The following is a 5,494-nucleotide window of genomic DNA, read 5'->3' on the forward strand; positions in this document are numbered from 1 at the left end:
ATGGCACACACTACTAAACTGATTACTAAGGTTCTGCAGTACACCAAAAAATATATTTTTGCCAATCTGACAAAAAAAGTAGGTATAATTTTTACTCATTCACACCAGATGGCTGTTGTTGTGTTGGCTGTTATCTTTTTTTAAAATTTAATTAATGAAGAGAAAAGAAATCAGTATCCCTGACTAAACAGTCAGGTATTTGAATGGTTTAAAAATTCTTGCAGTAGGACTTCTGGTCAAGACAGTGTCACACGCAGACACGACTTGCTTCTTTGCACACCCACATCAAAATTACAACTAAACTATAGAAGAACCATCACTCAGAACCATTAGAAATTGATTTGAATGGAAGTCTGACATCTATGGAATTAAAGAAACCATATCCATGGAGACTGGTGGGAGGGGTGGAGATGTGGAAAGGGCTGGTCGCACACCCCTGTGTGATAGATAGAGATTTGGGAGGGATATGTCAGGAGTGAGCAGTCCCAGCCCCACAACAGGACTCCCAGCCCCAGGTTCCAGTTCCAGGAAGATAAGTCCCCACAATTTCTGGCTACAACAACTAGCAGGGATTGAGTGGATGGAAGAAACTTCTGGAACTCCTAGCAGTTCCTCTTAAAAAAACTACATATGGACTCACCTGCTCAGATTCGCTCCCTCTGAGCTCCAACACTGGGAGAGCAGCTTGAAAGGCACCAGTGACATGGAGAAACTCAAGTGTTTGGCATCAAGGTGAGCAGAGGTCATTGTCCCTTTTCTAAACCCTCCTCCCACAGAGCTGGCAAGCTGGTGCCACATCTGAGACTCCATCAACCTGGCTAACACTATGTGACCCGCCTTGGAGCTCCCCAGAGGCTCCACCCCACCCAACTCAGTGCCAACCTGAGCTACTTTTCCATATCAATGGCTGGCTTTGGCTCAAGCTCCACAACTTCCTAAATCCTATCAAACAAGCAACAGCTGGCCTCAGGCTGGCCCTAGAGGCAGGCAGTTTAAATTAACAGCTTGGCTTTGGCTGGGAATCTCCAAGCCCAGTATAAGTAGCAACCACGTCAGATTGCTTTACAGCTGAGCAGGGTGGCTACAGGAAAAACACTGGTGGGTGATGACCTTGGCCAGCACTACCCGGGAAACCCCAAGGCTAGTGCACTCAGTGAATAGCTACAGACCACTTGGAGCACCACCACCTGACCCTTCACAGCTGATCTTCCACGGAGGGTGGTGGTTGGTGGTCAGTGGTCACAGCCAGTCCTTGACGCTGACTGGCCTGAGTAAATCCCTCCCAGTGACCTGCCAACAGAAACTAAGGCTCAGCTACAAGAGGAGGGTGTACTCGTGAAGGGCACACCTCAAGTACCCAACTTGGGTGATAGGGGAGGCTGTGCCACTGGACCCTATAGGACACCCACTGCATTAGGCCACACTATGAAGACACAGAGTCAGAGCAGCTCTACCTGATAGATACAGGAGATGAAGCAAGGCTGCAGAAACAAGGAGACAAAGAACATGGCCCAAATGGAAGGACAGATGAAAACTCCAAGAAAAAAAGGATCCAAAGGGCTTGCTGTGGTGCACTGGCTGAGAAGCACTGAGATAACAAAATGATATTTATATGCTGCTCAAAGAAAGTTGTCATCTTAGGATCTATACCCACCCGAACTATTCTCCAAAAGGGGAAGTGAAATAAACAGAGAAGCAGATAAAAAGCAAGTGAAATTGTCAGCAAATCCTCAAGAAAGTAAATAAGTTCTGCAGGCAATAGGAAAACACAAATTCAACAGAAAGAGTAAAAATATAGATAAATGTAAATATATACTGATTACACAAAACAGTAATTATAATGTCTTTGGGGGGAAAAACCATCCATAGGACTAAAATGAAAATGAAAATGATAATATATGGACTTAAAATATTCTAAGGGCCTAGCATTAATTGTCCAAAAAGTTTTAAATGTATGAAATTATATTAGGTTGTAACCAGTTCAGGTTATTTGGCATTAATAAAACAAAACAGAAAATAATGAAAGACAGGTAATATATATTCTTTAAGATATGTACTAAAATGTAGTAAAGAAAGTACAACTAACAAAGCAAATAAGGAAGGACTAGGTTAATGAAGGAAGTCTAATTAAACTTAAATAACACAAGGGGGAAAAAGGAACATGAAACATTTGAGATAAGCAGAAATACAAATAGAAATAGACGATAAGTAGAATACAAATACATGAGTAATTAATATCAAAAGTAATTGTTCCAATTAAAAACAATATTTTTAAACTGGATTAAAAATATAACTAAATGCTACTTATAATTGATATTCTTTAAATATAAGGATAGAGAGAGGTTGTAAGTACAAGGATGGAAAAATATATGCCATGAAAAAAACAAATAAAAAAGCTGGGGCAGTTATTCTTTTAAAATGGTCGTATGATAAAATCTGTCAGAAAAATAGAGCAATTCTAATTTTGCTTTCACATACCTTCAAAACTCTGGAATAAAAGTTGAAAAAATGTAAAGGATAAATCCATACAATTACCTCCCTGAATTACTAAGAAAAGAAAAAAAAATCAGCAATGATACAGATCTAAAGAACAGTTTTAATAAACCTTCCTTAACTGCAGTATATATACAACAATGAATGCAACAATGACAGGATACACATTTCTTTTTTTAAGTAAAATTTATTGATTGTGCTATTACAGAGGTCTCATTTTATTCCCCTTTATCCCCTCTATCCGGTAACCCCATTCCAGCATCGACTCCCTTAGTTCATGCCCATGGGTCATACATAAAAGTTCTTTGGCCTCTCCATTTCCCATACTATTCTTAACCTCCCCCTGTCTATTTTGTACCTACCAATCATGCTTCTTGTTCCTGTACCTTTTCCCCATTCTCCCCTTGCCCCTTCCTTGCTGATAACCCTCCATGTTATGTCCATTTCTCTGGTTCTGTTTCTGGTCTAGTTGCTAGCTTACTTCGTTTTTATTTTTGTTTTTAGGATCAGTTGTTGATAGTTGTGAGTTTGCTGTCATTTTACTGTTCACAGTTTTTGATCTTCTTCTATTTCTTAGATAAGACTCTTTAACATTTCATACAATAAGGGCTTGGTGATGATCAACTCCTTTAATTTAACCTTATCTGGGAAGCACTTTATTTACCCTTCCATTCTAAATAATAGCTTTGCTGGATAGACTAATCTTTGTTGGAGGTCCTTGCCTTTCATGACTTTGAATTCTTCTTTCCCGCAAAATTTCTTTTGAGGAATCAGCTGATAGTCTTATGGGAGCTCCTTTGTAGGTGACTGTCTCCTTTCCCCTTGCTGCTTTTAAGATTCTTTCCTTATCTTTAATCTTGGGTAATATAATTATGATGTGTTTTGTTGTGTTCCTCCTTGGGTCTAACTTCTTTGGGACTCTCTGAGCTTCCTGGACTTGCATGCCTATTTCCTTCATCAGATTGAGGAAGTTTTCCTTCATTGTTTTTTAAAATAAAATTTCAACTTCTTGCTCTTCCTCTTTTCATTCTGGCACCCCTATGATTTGGATGTTGGAATGTTTGAAATTGCCCTAGAGGTTCCTAAGCTTCTCCTCATTTTTTTGAATTATTGTTTCTTCATTCAAGATACACATTCATTATAGTGCATGGGGATCACCCACCCAGGCTCATATTGTACTGGGCCATAAGCAAGTGTCAACAAATTGCAAGAGGCTAAAAAACACTCTTTAGCCACCATTTAATTAACCTAGAAACTAATAACCATTATTTCATTTCCTAAACTAAGACTACCACAAATAAGAACCTGATCCACAGAAACTGCAGAAACTGATCCACAACTCATTTTTAACACATAATGATGTACTATAAGATAAATTTATATTTACTTTTAGTTCATTACCTACATAATATGTTTTGATTAAGTTTTCACATGTGAAGTGATATATAGAAGTGCTCTTCTTAATTGTTTTTGCCTGTAAATCAAGTTCTTTATTTAGAGATGTCACTATATATACCTGGGATCACTAATATAATAAAGATTATAGGTGAACTGAAAACTTTGCTATCAAAAAAAAGAGCCAGTGTATTTACTAATCTTGATAATCTGACTCTAAAGTCCAATGCTGGCAGGTGCCCAATGAGAAATACTCTGAACACGCGAAATCTCTTTGGGATGAGAGAGACCATCACTAATCTTTGTCATTCTGGTGGACAAGGCAATTTATTGAGAAAAGCACTTTTTCTGGCAACACAGTTTTTACCCACACCCTGAAAAAATAAGCCAAATTTAAAGGAGCAAGGTAAAACAAAAAACCAAAACAAAGAACCAAGGCGATCAACGTGGAGAAGGGTCCTTGTTCTTTCCCTGTTGTCCGCTGACACTGCCCTGCTATTGTCAACCTACCGCCCGCTCTATCCTTGAGACTGAGCACCACACCTTCAATTAAGTTGCAGCGTCCTGATGGAGAAATATCTGAAGTTGATGTTGAATTGCCAAACAATCTGTGACTATCAAAACCATGTTAGAAGACTTGGGAATGGAAGGTGAGGTGATGATGAACCAGTTCCTCTACCCAATGTTAGTGCAGCTATATTAAAAAAGGTCATTCAGTGGTGCCCCGACTGCAAGAATGGCCCTGCTGTTCCTGAGGATGGTAAGAACAAGGAAAAACGATCAGATGATATCCATATATGGGACCAAGAATTCCTGAATGCTGGTTGACCAAGGGACACATTTTGAACTTATTCTGGCTGCAAAGTGTTTAGATATGAAAGATTTGCTTTATGTTATGTGCAAGACTGGTGCCAATATGACCAAGGGGAAAACTCCTGAAGAGATTCACAAGACCTTCAACATCAAAAATGACTTTACCCAAGAAGAGGAAGCCCAGGTACACAAAGAGAACCAGTGGTGCAAAGAGACGTGAAATGCTGGGCCCGACACCACAGCACTGTAAGGATTGTTCCAAATACTAGTTGTAATGGTCTGTTCACAACTGTTAATGTTAGACAAACAATAGGCAAATGCAGCAGCAAATCAATTTGTACTGCAGAGTATCATCAACATTGCATGTGTTGTCTGAGTACAGACTCCAAACCTATGGCTGAGTTTCTTCCAAGATGATGAAAAAGTCTCTTTTCTCTTTGCTCTAAGTAAAACTAAATTGTGGGCTCTCTATAGAAAGTGGCATTTGGGGCTTTCCTTGTTTTTGTAAGGTAACTTCTGCCTAGTTTATTATCTAGTTAACTTTAGTTTAGCAACCTGTTAAAAGGTGACATTGTAAATAAAACAACTTGCAAAGGTTTTCTGAAATAGAAAAAGAAAAGATAACCAATGTGGGAAAGATCCTGTCTTCGCAGTGGTTCAAGGTAACTGAGGGACCCTTAACCATTATTCCTCATTCCTCCCCAAATTCTACTGGAGTGACAGTAGAAATAAAGATCTAAGGCTGCACCTGCAGTCGCGCTGCACAGTTAGAGGGGTGCTACCCTCATACAAG

The 5,494-nt window shown here is 39.2% G+C and overlaps 1 pseudogene; it reads left to right on the forward strand.

The window, feature by feature from the left end:
* The first annotated feature begins 703 nt into the window (after positions 1-703).
* On the forward strand, positions 704-4,921 carry LOC119040281 (S-phase kinase-associated protein 1-like; annotated as a pseudogene).
* Positions 4,922-5,494: the final 573 nt, after the last annotated feature.

Source organism: Artibeus jamaicensis, unplaced genomic scaffold (genome assembly GCF_021234435.1).
Source record: "Artibeus jamaicensis isolate MK-2021 breed Jamaican fruit bat unplaced genomic scaffold, CSHL_Jam_final contig_1132, whole genome shotgun sequence".
In the NCBI taxonomy this organism is placed as follows: Eukaryota; Metazoa; Chordata; class Mammalia; order Chiroptera; family Phyllostomidae; genus Artibeus; species Artibeus jamaicensis.